Raw genomic sequence first — 16,516 nt, 5'->3', positions numbered from 1 at the left:
TATAACTTTAGCCTTTAATTTTTATTTTCTTTTACTGAATGTGTATGAGTGTTTTGTATACTGCATATGTACCTGGTGCCTATGCAGACCAGAACAGGAGGGTCAGAAACCCTGGAACTGCCATAATGTATGGTGTGAACCACTGTGCGGATGAAGAAAACTGAACCCAGGTCCCCTGCAAGAGGCTCTTAAATCCTTAACAAGGGCTCTTAACCCCCGAACCAACCAAACCTCCACTTTGGAATTTTTAAGGAAATACATACCCTTCTAACTTCTGTTACTGTGAGCAAAATGTTTGGCATCCCTACTAGTTAAGAAAAGTTACTCTTGCAGCTGGTTAAAGAGGAATAGAATCTAAGCTATCATGTCTACATAGTCATCTCTGCATGCCCTAGGGTACAAGGGCTCACTATGCCATTATGTAATGTTCTGGCTCTCACATATGAGAAGATGAGGATTTGAGAGTGCCAAATGTACAAAAGACAGGTTATTAAAACTTTTGAATAAAAGTGATTACAAATGTTCATGAAGATGGCTTTAGGGTGAGATTGAGTATTTTCATAACAGTCTTCAAAAACAATTATGCCAGATGCAATTATGCCAACTGCGTTTTTTTTTTTTTAAACCAATAAATACAGAAGAAAATGAGTTCAAATTGCAGCCCCTAAGTGTTTAGGTTATCTATGCAAAATGATTTCTGACAGGTGAGATTGTCAGTTCTGGAACCAAACCCAGGGAAGTTGTGGGATCTCCTTTGAAAAAACACAGGGTTATGGGAAGTGAGGAGTCCTTAATCTTTTCTCATGGTTCAAGTGGGACATGGCCCCAGGCAAGAAGATGGACTAGATGGCTACTCACTCTTCGTTTGGTCCTCTGACTATCAATGTGATGGGCTCAGCTGCTAAAAGCATCTTCAGATGCTCCTTGAGTCTTCTCTTACCTGCATAGTGATTCCTGTACTCAAGGAAGTAGTGACCACAGTAGTTAGCTCACTAAGTGAAGTAGATAGGGGCTTCTATGTTTTCTCAGTAGCATATGAAGCACAACAGAGATAAGAGCAGGGATGTGGCATAGTGAACTGAAGACATTTTCCCCTTGTAGGTCGTTGGGTTGACAACTAAGAAACTGGCCCTATGTGGGTAAAAGATTATGATCACCCAGCTTCAGAACTATAAAGTAGAGGTGGAACTCATGGCCTCTGTCTCCCAGCACAGCAACTTTTTCATCACACGTATTTTTCACTGTGAGAGACCAAAATCAGACTTTTAAATGGAGTATGTTTCAAAACATATCCAGATGTTTAAGATATTAGAGAAACCACTAAATTCCGTAGGGAAACTTCTGGCTCTCTTTCTATTCGTACTATGATGATAAAATCAGGTAGCTTCTCACACTGGCAGATGTGAATGCAGTCATCCTATTTCTATGGGACCAATGCCTTGAGTTCTTAGTACAGATAAAATCCACATCTTGCCTTATGAATTCATTATGTATCAACTAGCAATTTTCCATAAATGTTAAAAGTAAACTTCAGAGGCAGAAAATTCTTGAATAATCTCAACTTTCTTATCTTATAGGCCTAGTATCCACTTATAAGTGAGTATATACATTGTGTGTTTTTCTGCTTCTGGGATACCTCACTCAGGATGATCTTTTCTAGATCCCACCATTTGCCTGAAAATTTCATGATTTTCTTGTTTTTAATTGCTGAGTAGTATTCCATGGTGTAAATGTACCACAATTTCTGTATCTATCCCTCTGTTGAGGGACATCTGGGTTGTTTCCAGGTTCTGGCTATTACAAATAAAGCTGCTATGAACATGGTTGAACAAATATCCTTGTTGTATACTTGAGTATCTTTTGGATATATGCCTAGGAGTGGTATAGCTGGATCTTGAGGAAGCACTATTCCTAATTGTCTGAGAAAGTGCCAGATTGATTTTCAAAGTGTTTATACAAGTTTACATTCCCACCAGCAATGGAGGGTTCCCCTTTCTTCACAGCCTTTCCAGCATGTGTTAAAATCTGTACACCTAAAGCAGCTAAACAAGAAGGAGGACCCTGGGTACGATGATCAATCCTCACTTGGAATGACAAATGGGATGGACACTGGAAGTAGGAGAAAACAAGAAACAGGACAGGACTCTACCATAGAGGGCCTCTGAAAGACTCTACCTAACAGTGTATCAAAGCAGATGTTGAGACTCATAACTAAACTTTGAGCAGAGTGCAGGGAATCATATGAAAGAAGGGGGAGTTAATAAGACAGGGAGAGGACAGGAACTCCACAACGACCAAATATATCTGGACACAGGGATCTTTTCTGAGACTGATTCTCCAACCAAGGACCAATACCCTAGAACCCCTGCTCAGATGTAGCCCATGGTAGCTCAGTATCCAAGTTGGTTCCCTAGTAAGAGGAATAGGGAATGTCTCTGACCTTAACTCAGTGGCTGGCTCTTTGGCCTCCCTACCCTCCGTGGAAAGAACAGCCTAGCTAGGATACAGAGGAGGACATTGCAGCCAGTCCTGATGAGACCTGATAAGCTAGGGTTAGATGGAAGGGGAGGAGGACCTCACCTACCAGTGGACTTAGAGAGGGGCAGGGAGGAGATAAGGGAGGGAGGATGGGATTAGGAGGGAATGAGGGAGGGGGCCACATCTGGGATACAAAGTAAATAAACTGTAATTAATATAGAAAAATAAAAAATTTTAAAAAACCCTCAACTTTCTTGAGTCTTTTTTAAAGGTCAGAGAGACTTCTGACAGGTAACTTAAACATTTGTTTCTTCATCTGCAAAGTGATAGTTAGAACAGTGAACTGGGGCGCTGGGGAGAATGGCTCCGCAATTAAGAGCACTGGAGGCTCTTTCAGAGGACTCAGGTTCACTTCCCACCACCCACATGGCATCTCACAACTGTCTGTACAACCCACTTCTAGAGCATCTGACATCCTCACACAGGCATGCATGCAGGCAAAACACGAATGTACACAAAAATAGAAAACAACAACAACAAAAAAAAGATATCAGTCAACCAGATTGAGTGAGGTATTATCATTGGATGCACCAAGCATGAAACATACAAAAAACAAAACAACAACAACAACAAAAAAAACCCTCAATAAACTGTAGCAGCTGCTGCTATCATTATTGCAAGTACTTCAGCACTGGGAAGTTACACAAAGAGACCATAAGAGAAGAGATAATAGTCTTTACATTGATATAAAGCACAAAGAGAATCTTACTGGATACAATGAAACCTTTTCCCATTGCTGTGAAAGCCATGCACCTCCATTGCCAAAAGAAAGTTCAGGTTAACTGACCTTTCCTGTATTTCCTAAGGACTCGTCATGTAACAGAGACTCCATTCAGCACAGTACAGACATGGAGGAGAAGGCATACTTCCTAAGGACTTATAGCCAGAGAGCACAGTATCACATAAACAGATAAACTTAAGATGCTCCCATGCAAGAAGATGGACGGGAGACCCTACCTAACAGTGTATCAAAGCAGATGTTGAGACTCATAACTAAACTTTGAGCAGAGTGCAGGGAATCATATGAAAGAAGGGGGAGTTAATAAGACAGGAAGGAAGGGCAGTTCAGTTGAATCTACATTCTAAGCAAAAAGGAAGAAAGGATTATGAGCATGCAATAATTGTTTTTTTACTGAAATACTAGTGACATACTGGACACTGACACTTTAGTTCCAAGTGTTAAGAGTTCCTCATGGAACACATGAAATAATTTTTGCAATATACGGGAAGAACTCCAGTGGCAACAGATACAATGACTATATTGAAAGATAAGCTCATGATGTTTAAAAAAATAACTTGTATAAGACTATCAAAATATAACTTGGATATATTTCAATCAAGTTGTGCAAACGTTGAGTAAAATGGGAAACAATTTACCAGATCAACCCCTTCTGAAAAATGCTGGAGGGGAAGTCCTTGAGGTACATAAGTCAGAGCATGAGGAGCCCATGAGTGGCCAACGGGGCCAAACATGTGAGCTGCTTATGGTCCTGTAGGTCACCCTTCACTGTGGCTCTGTGGCTAATCCCTCTTCAGGGTCTTGAAGGCAGCCCTTTACCAATGCTGCTATTTATACTCACTGGTTCACCCACCTAGACTTGGATGGAATCATTTCTTGGTCTGTTGGTGCAAATGGATGCTTATTCACATTGCCCCAGGAAAAGTGTGCACATCCCATGCCTGGAGTCCCTGCAGTACCTACAGCATGCCCACCTGGCAAAGTGTGTTTTCCAAAGGTTGTTTGACTTCTTCTCCCAAGCACAGAAAGTCCCAGGCCAGCTCTGAATTTTCTTCTCAAAACACCTGTGTTAAATGCATTCTCCCTTGTGGCGTTTGCTGACTTTTAATCCTCCTTCCCATTTCTACCTTTTCTAAATGAAGGATTTAGAAAACTTGTCTGTAATTGCTATAATCTCAGACTTACAAATTGTCTGACAGACAGCTCTTGCTCAATAATACATTTCACTGGGTGAACTCTTAGGACCCCCACTTACTTGATTTTATCCCCATAGCTTACTATGGAATCATTATTTTTTTTCTTCTCTCATATGCTTTACACACTGTTCCTAATCAATTTTATTAAAGCACTCACATGTCAACTGTTTCCTCACTCCTAGAGCCTTCAAGAAGAGCCACCAACAGGCCTAGCCTTGCTTTCACCAGATCCCAGCATTGTAATTCAAAACAGACTTTGTCTTCCATGTCAGTCTTTCATGTCATTTTTTTAGATCACATAGACCACTCGGCCTACAATGGCTACATCACCCATCATCTTTACCTCTAGAAACCTCATGAGTCCCTAAATGGCTCTTGGTGATGCCCTTTTAATCCAAATTCACTGTCAGATGTTCTGTCTTCACGCCAAGCCTTATTTTCCTGTGATAAAGGTATGTACTGATCCTTGTCTTTCCCTCACTTTTCTACACTTATGAAGATCAGTAATTATGTCCTACTTATCTCTTACCTGAAAGCACATAATTCATGTCAACCAGTGCTTTATACCTACCAAAGGTAGAACATCGGATTGGGGAAAATTGACAATTAAATTATCTAGAAAATAAAAGCCATAATGTTTTGTAAACTCAGAAGGACTCGAAGGATTCACTTGTGTTTGAATGTATGTCATGAAGTTTGTTGCCTGCATATATAAAATGAAAGCTACTAGGTTATTGTGAGTCCTCCCCTGCTATTTCTGGTGAGAATGGAGATCATTCGCTTTTATTCCCAGCAGCCAAATTGCTCAGCAGATGAAAAATTAGCATTTGAACATATTTTAACATTAATGTTCAGCAAAGTCACAAAAATGCTATGTGACAGGATTTAGAAAGGGTTCTTTGTGGTAAGATGTCTTGAGGGTTAGAGCTTATTGTATATTCTCCAAATAAAAACCCCCTTCCCGGAAAATACTGCAGATGTGCTCTGTATTCTTGTCTGTTAGGAGGGGCCCTGAGTTCTTGACAAAAGTCTGCACCTGAAGAGAGAGGAGAGGAGATGTTGGTGCTTAGCCAGACTGTTTGGCATAACCCTGTCTCCAGGGGAAGCTGTTTCCTACGCCACTTTCTGCTTCACATATCCTAATTAGAGACCAGCTCGATGCAGGTTATGACATCTGAGACCCCTGGACGAACGTGGCTCACTGCACTATAATCTGATTTCAGAATGCCTTATGAAACTCACATTCCTTGTGGAGGCTTTCCCACATTTCTGGATAACTGATGAATATTTCTTTTCTTTTCTTCTTTTTATGTGTGCAGGGAAGGAAAAAAAATCTCCTCATTATTTGACAGAATAGGGCAGCCACCTCTTTGGAGTGAGGGCTGCAATATGAATCAGTGTTTTTCTGTTTCTTCCTTTCATTTACCTGCTGGTTTACTAGACACCCTGGGCGGCTCTGAAACCTCCCAATGACGTCAATGGGACAGAGAAATTGGAGCAGCAGAGGCAGCTGCAATGCACCAAGTCTACTGAGGTTTTATTCTTTTCTCCCAGGGTGACATCCGAGACAGATATTATCAATCAAGCCCTCTGGCTCAGCACCAATCAAAGGCATTTTATCATGCAAAGCAGTAAAAGCTGCAATTAGAACATTGGTTTGGCTTTTTCCCTAGGAATATTTTCTTCATGGCAATTAATAATGCAATTAAAACTGAATTAAACAGAAGAATGCTTACTAAAATATTTAATTAAAATATGGGAGCAATTTTCTTAATGTTTCATTTATCACATTATTTAAGAGTACTCTGTAGTTTGTATTTAAAATTTCAGGCATTAAAAATACCACCTTTCTCAAAAACCCACATAAAAAACAATGTCCAAGAAATGTCCACATGTCACGTCACCAAAAACCTAGCACAGCCTGCTTTTCCTTTAAGGAGTCAGTGGCATCAAAAGTCCTGATTAGAATAAAACTGGTATTTGGTGAATTAACATTTTTTTCAAATCATTCAGAATAAAAACCAAAAGAAAGAAAAGAGAGTCAAATGCTTTTTTGTTGTTGATAAGCACAACATATTATTTACTGATTTTTAAAACTCTCTTTTTAGGAATAATCATCCGTATTTGGTCATATAATAGCACATTGGAAGCTGAAAACACAACATTTGATGATATAGTTTTGAAAATGAGGTCTCTAATCTTTTTTTCTCTATTTTTTTAAAAGAAATCATATTAAACTACTAAAGATATCTCACTCTCAGTCGATCTAACTAGTAAAAATCCTCAAGGTGGAACAGGGCACACCGTGACACACGCCTATAATCCCAGCTCTCAGGGAGGCAGAGGCAGGCAGATCTCTGTGAGTTTGAGGCCAGACTGGTCTACAAAGCAAGTTCAGGACAGCCAAGGCTACACAGAGAAACCCTGTCTCAAAAACAAACAACCAATAAATCCTCAAGGTAGGGTGTCTGCTTATTTTCAGAGTTCCTTGTGATAAGCATAGACTGACCTCATCAGGGAGATGGCACAGAGCCCACAGCAGCCCTGCTTGCTCTTCTACCTGGAAAGCTTGTTGGCAGATGATAGTGATAGTGTGCATATAATATGGAAATGGAGAGAGGTTTGTGTATAGAGAAGCAGAAGACATAAATGTCACTCTCAGGGTTGTGTGGCTAAATAAACTGGTTCCAAAGCCACTAACTGAGGAAGCCAAACTGGCTGAGGACAGCGGACGATGCTTTTCAGCCATCACCTCCTATCCTCAAAACAATAGCATCAGCTCCTATGCTTTCTATCAGCTAGTACCACAGATGACATAAAGACAGATCTGATAAACAGACTCTAAAATAGGAAAGGCCTTCCAGTAAAGACTTAGGTTCTTAATGAGGAACGAATAAGAGAGCCGGTGCTGAAGTGTCAGCACTGACAGTTTGGGTGAGGTAGAATGGAAAATGACAAACATCTTGCCAAATGGGTCATGTTTACCCGTGCCAGGGACCTGAAGTGCTCTTTATTACTTGGATTTAAACAAATAAATTCTGTTTTAAGCACTCTTCCATGAATTTGGTTTTGAAACGGATAATTTATGCAGCTGAGCATCTTAACTGATCCACCACTGAATTCTTCATGTATGCTTTTAGCATAATAGTATTCAGACAGGCCTGGAGACCTAATAGATGTTCCTGTATACCAAGTCCATCTCCTATTTAGTACATAGCCCTGAATGACTGTAAGGGCACAGGGTGAGGGACTAAAATGACACACGAATAAAGCTCCTCAGGTACTACTCTAAATGTGATCAGTGCTGTTTCCAGATGTTTGCATAAAATTGTGTATTACTGTTTTTAGTGCCAAGTGATGTGCTAGTGGTCTCTCTCTTTCTCTCTCTCTCTCTGCTAGCAACATGAGAATTAGTCTTACTTCCTGCAGCTAATCACCACTATCATTAGCGAAAACAACAAAACGAAACAAAAATATTCAAATTAGGGTCATTTCACAGAGGTGGGAAAGCAACTCAGAGCCAGTGGCCTGCCAAAGCTTGCTAGTACTTTATTTATTTATTTATTTATTATTTTTTATTTTTTTTATCAGTTACATTTTATTAACTCTGTATCCAGCCGTGTCCCAATCCCTCATTCCCTCCCAGTCCCTCCCTCCTTCCCTCATCTCCACCGTGCCCCTTTCCAAGTCCACTGATAGGGGGGACCTCCTCCCCATTCATCTGATCCTGTTTTATCAGGTATCTTCAGGACTGGCTGCAAAGCCCTCCTCTGTGGCCTAACAGGACTGCTCCTCCCTTCGGGGGTGGGGAGGCCAAAGAGCCAGTCATTGAGTTCCTGTTAGAAATAGTCCCTGTTCCCCTCACTTTGGGAAACCAATTGGTTACTGAGCTACCACAGGCTACATCTGAGTGGAGGTTCTAGGTTATATCCATACATGGTCCTTGGTTGAATGTCAGTCTCAGAAAAGACCCTGTGCCCAGATATATTTGGTCCTTGTGGAGCTCCTATCCTTTCCCCATCAGACTAACTCCCCTTCTTTCTTATGATTCCCTGTACTCTGCCAAAGGTTTGGTCATGAGTCTTTGCTTTGAAAACACTGCTAGTTAGCGTCTTTCAGATGCGCTCAGTAGACTCCTGTCATACATTCAATGCACATCCCATCTGTCTTTCTAAACGAGGATTGATCATCTTACCCCATGTCCGCTCAATTGATTATCTTTTTTAGGTGTATAGATTTCATTATGTTTATCATATCTTATAGGTCTATATAAGTGAGTATATCAGGTCTAAATGCAAGGTTACCTAGCTGCCAGGACTCTTTCTCTTTAGCTTTTCTTGAGCTGTGTTCCTTTTTTCTGGCTGCTGGTCCCGTACTTTATGTCACCACTACGGACTATGGCTGCAGCCTTATTCATTAATGTTTCTCCGCTGTTAAGATTAATCTACTTGGTCATCCTTGTAAATCACCAGTCTAGACACAGTGTTTCCTGCCGAAGACCTCCGTGACTTCTCAAAGCTTTTATGGGAAAAAAAAAAATCTGTTTCATAGTATGTCTCAACAGACTTTACATGGTATGCGGCTTGATTAATTTCCTATCTTTCCCTTCCTTGTGTGAGTCAGGATTCACCATGAAATCATCTTTCAAGGCTCTCAATTTGCTGCACTGTATCATGCTTGCACATATCTTTCTGTCCCTTACCTCATCTCAACCCGCTGCTTCCTGTTAATAAAAGCCTCTGTTACGGCAGATGCTGACCAGACCACAGACTGTATTCACTCATATCTGCTCCCTCCCTCCCTGCCTGCCTGAGTTCTGTAGAGTAATGACTGCAGGTTGTGCATGTCTTTGCCACACCTAGACACAGAATGGCCGGAGGTTGTTATAACATGCTCCATGGCTCCACGACATCATCATTCCTGATTTGACTTGCTCTATCTCATTGAGAAAGTTTTAACTACCTTTTGGTGGAACAGGGATGGATGATATGGGGGACACACTGGCAGTAGGCCCTAGGGCCTGGGTATTGTTTCCATGGAGGACAGAGGTATTTGTTGGAGTCAAGAGCCACAATAAAGGATACTACAAGTTCTAGAATTTGGCTTAAAGAAATTGATTCAAAGTCCATACTTTTCTATGTCAAATTTTTCTTTGTGAGGTTCAGAGAGGGGGAGGAGTTGAAGAAACACTGATGAGGATAATGAGCTCTGACTTATTTGGCTTAGTGTGGGTTGGGACTAGGGTGTTTTTCCCTGGTAGAGGCTGTAATTGAAAACATAGAGCACACATTCTTCTTTTGCTTTTTTCTGTTTTTTTGAAACGGTGTTTCTCTCCGTAGTCCTGGCTGTCCTGGAGTCACTTTGTAGACCAGGCTCGCCTCACACTCACAGAGATCTGCCAGCCTCTGTCTTCTAGAGAGGACACATTCCAAGAATCTCCTGTCACTGTAAAAAGTGCATCATGAACCTTGTCAAACCATACAGCTAGATGTGAGCATCTACCCAGCCTGCACATTGAGACAGTTCGTTGACAGACTAACCTGAATGAGGATGTCTTGGATTATTTCTTGAGTCATACATTTAGTAAATATTGATTGACAACTGTACCATCCTAGACATTGTAGGTTCAAATAGGACAACTCATGCTTGTTAACTATCTATTCTAGTATGCCTTTTTCTCCCTATAACACATTTTTTTGATGTAATAGTTAGGCAATGTGGACACTAACAAATTACTGACTTTAAAGAAAAGAGGAATAAAAATAATCAAGGTAGATCCTCACTTATAGATGATTGATACTCGTCAATTGGGTCTTGAACATATAATATTCATTACCCAAAATTGATGAGAAGAGCTGTATCTATCACTCATGTACTACAATGACTGCATACAGAGTATATTATATAGTTCCTTGCCCGTGGGAAAAATACCAGGGAAAGTTGTTAACTGCTGTAGTAGGCAATCAAAATATTTTCAGACAAGATCATTAGTCATCAACAAACCGGGTAATAAATGTTTTCTGCTTACAAAGGTCACAAAAGAATGTAAATATGCTCATTAACTAAAATTTAAATATTTATATGCTTATAAATGATAACTTAAAAGTTAAAATCATTACCAAGAAATCAGTAATTATGCAAATTGCATTTCACACATGCTGAAAGAGCAAGCATTTTAGAGTCATGCAGAACTGAATTTTCATTCAGATTTTGCTCAGTATGTGTTCCAGGAAAATCAACGTCATCAAAGCCTCATCTGTAAGGCAGAGATAGGAGCACTGTTGCACAGTTTCCCCTGAGGAACAGGTTGGTGGACAGAAGCTACTCTGGCGAAAGTCGATATTTTATGTTTTTAATCAATATGATATATTTTCATTTATTTAGAGGTCGTTTTTGAGGAAAGAAAGAAAAATCATCAAAGGGTGATTTCACAGTATGATCCCTACTCTAGACTTTTTCTAAGCAATGTATAAGACACACACACACATGCTTTTAACGTCCTTGTTAAAAAATTGCCATTCTGAGGCTCCAGCCAACATCAGATCAAGATGGATGCTAGAACTTGCAGCCAATCATGGGGCGAAACCCTGGGGGTCCTGAGGAAGTGTTGGGAGAAAGATGGAAGGACCTGGAGAGGACGGGAACCTTATAAGAACACCAAGAGAAACAACTAACCCAGTCACATGGGGGATTTCAGAGACTGAGACATCAACTACGGAACATGCATGATCTGGACCTAGGTCTTCTGCACACATGTAGCTGATGGGCAGCTTGGTCTATGGGATGCCCGGCGAGTGGAGGTGGGGGTCTGTTTCTAACATGGACTCTATTGCTTGCTTTTGGATCATTTCCTCCTGGCAGGGCTGCCTTGCCTGGCCTCAGAGGATAAAGATAAGAGCAGTCCTTATGTAACTTGATGTGCTGGGGAAGGTTAGTTTTTGTTTTGGGGGGTCCCCTTCTCTGGGGGAAAGGGAGAGGGAGAAGGGAAAGGAGGGGAAGTAGAGGGGGGAACTGTAAGGAAGGGAAGGAAGAGGCACCATCAGGATGTAAGCAAACCAATATAAAATTAAGGAAAAACAAAAAAAGCAAAACAAAAAATTGCCATTGTGAAAAAAAAAAAAGATTAAGTACCTTAACATTGAATTCTAATTCTAAGATATATCCTGTCTTAGAATGTGATTTTTGAGGATGTACTGAAATGTCACTGGGTTTTCACTGAAAAATGCTTCCTACTGAGGCTCATGTGGACTCCTGTGAGGCTTCATCCAGCTCATGAGCTGTTGCAACAGCCACCTTTTAAATACTGAGGGGCACTGCTAGAACCTTTGATTGATTACTTGGAAATCCATGAAACACTGAGGGCCTTGAGCTAAAGTTCCTAAAATGTCACAGTGCCTAAATATTTACTACATGTGTGCTAGACACAGCTCTGATTGGCCATGTCCTAACTGTAGTGTACAATACTGCTCAGAGCCAGCCAGATGATTCAGGGCTTGGAAACTTTGCTGCCCTTGACTTAAAGAAAGTGACAACATCTTAGTCTGCAAATAAACCACCCTTCAGGCTAAGCCTTCTAGGAGTAAGAGGGCAAAAGACCAAGGCTTGTTTGTATGCCATCTGAACAAAAATCACTGTAATTTCTGGATAGGAGTCCATTTCAAGTTGTACATTACCACTCCCACCCTCCCCCACACACATTAGTTTAGGTATTTGGTGAGTATTTGCTATGGGCTAAGTGTTACTGTAAGCATATACGTGTGTCTAGATACACCTGTCTATGCCATCTATAGCTACATATCTATATCCATGTGTCAGTTAGCAAGACTGGGGAAAATTCTGTGTCTCGTGGAGCTCACATTCCGTTTCACAGTAGGGAGTGGTATGGGAGGTGTGGGGACATATATAAATAAAATATAGAAGCCACCATTCTGTGGGCTTCATCTTGGTTAGAGTCAGTCATGCCCTTTTCTGCCTGTGTCTATCTCGCGGGCCTCCCTCACACTCAGCCCCCGGAGACATGAAACATAGATGCTACCTCCTCTGTGAAGCCTGAGCTAACTCTCTACGGGGCTCCAAGGAACGTTATGCTCGGTTCTTCCATGGCCTTTCTCAGGTCATTTTCATGCACTAGAGCATAAGGACCTCCCAGACAGAAATGTGGCAAGGATGGATCCTTAGCAAAGAATCCTTCCTTAGTAAGAATGGCAGAGGAACAACTCTCAATAATGTGAGTTGGTGAACAAATGCAGTTTCTAGCATTAAAAAAAAAAAAAAAAGGAGATCAATTATGAGGGTAGCATGCCACCTACACCGAATCATTCATGAATTTAAATAATATTTTTCTTGAAGTTGAGTTAATTTGCCCACACATGGCAATTCAAAAATTCACTTTCAGTTGTTGACACAAATACTGATGATACATTCGATATCTGTTCGATACATAAATGATCTGTTCGATACATTTATGGCCTGATTGTCTTTTACAATGTTTAATTTCATCTGTGATATCATTTGGATTCATGGAGGAGCGTAGGTGAAATGTTCACTTGCTCCAAGTCTTCGAAATATCATGAGGACATTAAATTCCAGTGCTATCCTAAAAGGGGAGGACTTTAGCCCTCGGACCAGCTGTGCTTAGCCCAACAGTATTTACTCTGTGAAGCTGCATTTCAGGCAGGAGTGGACATGGACCTACAACCTTTAACCAGTACTGAGAGCAAGACCTGCCAAGCCTGTGGTCTTATAGGCAGAGCTCTCAGAATCACCGTCAGCTTTGCTAATGCTTTGAAAGTTGACCTCCAGTCTTGGGATCTTTGTTACAGTTGGCTTGGGCAACTTTGTCCTTATTGATTCAACTGTGCAATAGGGTGAAACCATACCTCTGACAGAAAGGAAGGTCTTGGGAGCAAACTAACAACCCTTCCTGCAATCAACTCTGAGGATAATTTTAGATCTTCTACTGAACTGATAGCTGGAGCCATCTGTTTTGACCAGCTTAGAAGTCCTAGGTACCTTTTAGACTGAATAAGAACATGCTCCTTCTTGCTCTTTTGTCCGCTGAGGAAAATGTCTTTTACATGACTCTTTGGGGGAAATAATCTCATAGGATGTGTTTTTCTGTCCCCAAGTCAACACAAGTGTATTTATACTTCTTTCTTATGTCTGTCCCCAACCCTCTCAACAGTCAGCTCCAGGCAGAGCACTGTGAGTCTGTGATGAATGATGGATGATTGACATAAGTGCACATTCTGCTTAAGTAGGCTGTGGGAAATTCCATTAAATAGCAGAGGAAGAAAACATAAGTGTAGTTCTTCAAGCATCATGTGCATTTTCATTTCTTGTGGAAGCAGGATTGCAGACACGTCTTTCTGCTTTTTTTGTGTGTATGGCTAAAGTCTCAGGAGAAGGAAGCAATCTACAGTACCAAAAATAATCATCTTGGGTGTCTATAAATACGTTAGCTGTTTATTGAAATGAAGTTTTCTTCTGTCTGTACATACCAGGGCCTATCAGCAAAAGATAGCACATTCAGATTTTATGGATATTCAGAATTTACTGGCTTTTCTCTTTATCACAGGATCCTAGTTTCAGGCAGGTTTTTGTTTTGTTTTTCTTGGGGAATTTTTTTCCCTCTCCTGATGCCAAGGTTGTTAGAGCAAAGGGTTATTTCCGAGCTACAGAAAAGCTGTGCTCACATCAGAACCATACACAGGCTTGTAACCTAATGGTTGTTAGAATTGGCTTCTGCACGGTTTGACCATTAGCTTCTGCTTAGCTTTGAGCAGTGGCAAACACATTCTGCTAGGCTCTATGGATTTTCTCTTAGTTCAGAGAATAAATATTTACTCATTTCTGGGAATGTTAACAAATTAGAAACTTAGTTCCTATGGCTATGGCAATCAGTTAATCTCATCATCTGATAAACTAAGTGTAGGTGAAACCCACTTTAAGGAGGAGCACAGACCAGACAGATGAGTGTGGAGTAAGTGAATGGGTGCATTTTACTATAGACACGACTACCCTTATTGAAGAATTTCCTCTCAGATCCATTTAAAGTCTCTCTCCTGTAGAGTATTAGAGTGATTGTTTACATAGAATTAACCGATGTGGGTGTAACTGAAAAAAGAAAGTGCAGTTTTATTTGTCATCTAAATTTGCTATTAGTTGTAGTCCAATAGAAAAACAGAAAAAAAAGCCAAAAAAAAAAAACCAAACAAACCAAAAATCAAAAAAACAACTACATAGATAAACTAACCTTAAAAGCTATGCAAGTCAAATGGGTTCGACCGGAATAAATGCACTCTTAACTCTTAAGGAGTTATGTAAAAGAGATCAGTCACTAAGTGTAGAAGGTTTATCAAGTGTCTTATGCAGTTTTCTAAACCTTCCACTGTCAAAATTTGAAAATATTTTAGTACTTATAATTCAGCAGTATAATTGTGATCCCATTTCCTAACTTGCCATTCCTACACCTCAAAGATTACAGAGAACGGCAAACAGACTCTTGTGGGCTTAGCAGCACTTGTCTAAATTTTGCCCTGTTAAAATAGAACACAACTCTATTTCTTTGGAAGTACCCCTGGCTTCCATAGAAACCACCCCAACCAGCCTCCGCCACCAGGCTGCTATCTCACTGAGCAGCATCATTTCCTGCTTGAATACACTCATGGGCTCATCATGGCTCTCAGAACAAAGCTGACGCTGTTGGGAGGTTCAAGCTTGGTCTGCCTCTTCAGTGTTGTTTCAAGCCGTCACCTCACTTTTTGTGATTTAGGACAGCAGTATCCCCTCCCACCCCCAAAGGGAATCCAGCTCTGCTACATCGTGACTGGAAGGTCTGTCTTCGATTTTCCTTTTACCTGTGGCTTGCTTCTCCATTGATATTCTAGTAATGCGTCACTTCTTTTATGACCCTGTTGGACTCAAGCGTATCTGTGTTGCCAGGGCAAAGCATGCATACATCTATTACTGTTGTAATACCCCAATTTATAGCCGCTCATTTATTTGGGGCTTCATCCTATCTAATAGTTGTACAACCATTGTTCTTGGAAACCCAGTTCGGTAGATGATGCTCACTAGTGTATGTTGAGTTCTTTGAACCAAATTCCATGCTAAGTACTTTTATGTATAACTTAAATACCACAATCAGACACATCATACCCAAATTGTTTTTTGTTTTTTTTTTTATTTTGCTTCTAATATGAGCTTGTGTTTGGGGTACTTCATTTATGCCAGGGACCTGCAATGATACTTGTCATTGGGTTCCAGTCTTCACGACACTTTAAGGCAATCACTACAAGCTCACCTACAGCCAAGAAAACTCACCCATCCAAGCTCATACATTGGGCAAAGAAGAAGCTGGGCTTTCCTGCTGTATGGAACAGGTTCATTTAGGTAGTCTTGTCTCATTGGAACAGTATCACACTCTCTAGACTGCAACTCAGTGGCCCACTGAGCTGCCACAGGCATTTCATCCCCAAAGAGGATTTGTGATCAAAGAAGCTTAATTCAACCTTTCGCTTCTTAAAATAGTCCATTTTCTAGACATTACAATTATGTTGTTCACATAGCGCAGTTCTGAAAAAAAGAGAAACCTGCTCAGCAGCATCTTCTGCCCCTTGCCATTTCCTGGCCGAGCATTGACTGACATGAAGGGGATAGATAACATGAAGGAGACGGAAATGGCATTGCTAGTATATGTTGAGTTCTTTGAACCAGACTTCTATATCTCATTTAAAGAGCATGGTCCGACACATTTCTATTAAAATGGGAAGAAAATTGTTCTTTTTTTTATCCAAATGATCAAATTTCTCTTTTAAATTCAACATTTTTGAGGGACTAATAAGAATTCTAAGTTTCTTTTCCTTGCATGCCTCCTACATTCTAGAAAAAAGTATGTTATCAGAAAACAAACAAACAAACTGGTTTGACATATGAGGACTAATTATGTTTAAAATGAAGAATAAGAGCTCTGTGGTTTCCTTATTTACTCAGCAACATTGCTGAAAGCAAGTAGTTCCAGGACAGGTAAGTCATCACCCTG

At 40.6% G+C, this 16,516-nt stretch overlaps 1 protein-coding gene across 3 annotated transcripts in view; it reads right to left on the bottom strand.

The window, feature by feature from the left end:
- The window catches only part of Pde4b (phosphodiesterase 4B), a 511,900-nt gene that overhangs the window by 168,950 nt on the left and 326,434 nt on the right, over window positions 1-16,516 (bottom strand). The gene's annotated exons all lie outside the window — the stretch shown is intronic.

The sequence above is a fragment of the Meriones unguiculatus genome, chromosome 12, assembly GCF_030254825.1.
Source record: "Meriones unguiculatus strain TT.TT164.6M chromosome 12, Bangor_MerUng_6.1, whole genome shotgun sequence".
In the NCBI taxonomy this organism is placed as follows: domain Eukaryota; kingdom Metazoa; phylum Chordata; class Mammalia; order Rodentia; family Muridae; genus Meriones; species Meriones unguiculatus.
Note: the sequence above shows the minus strand (reverse complement) of the source record. Positions and strands in the feature narration are given on the sequence as shown.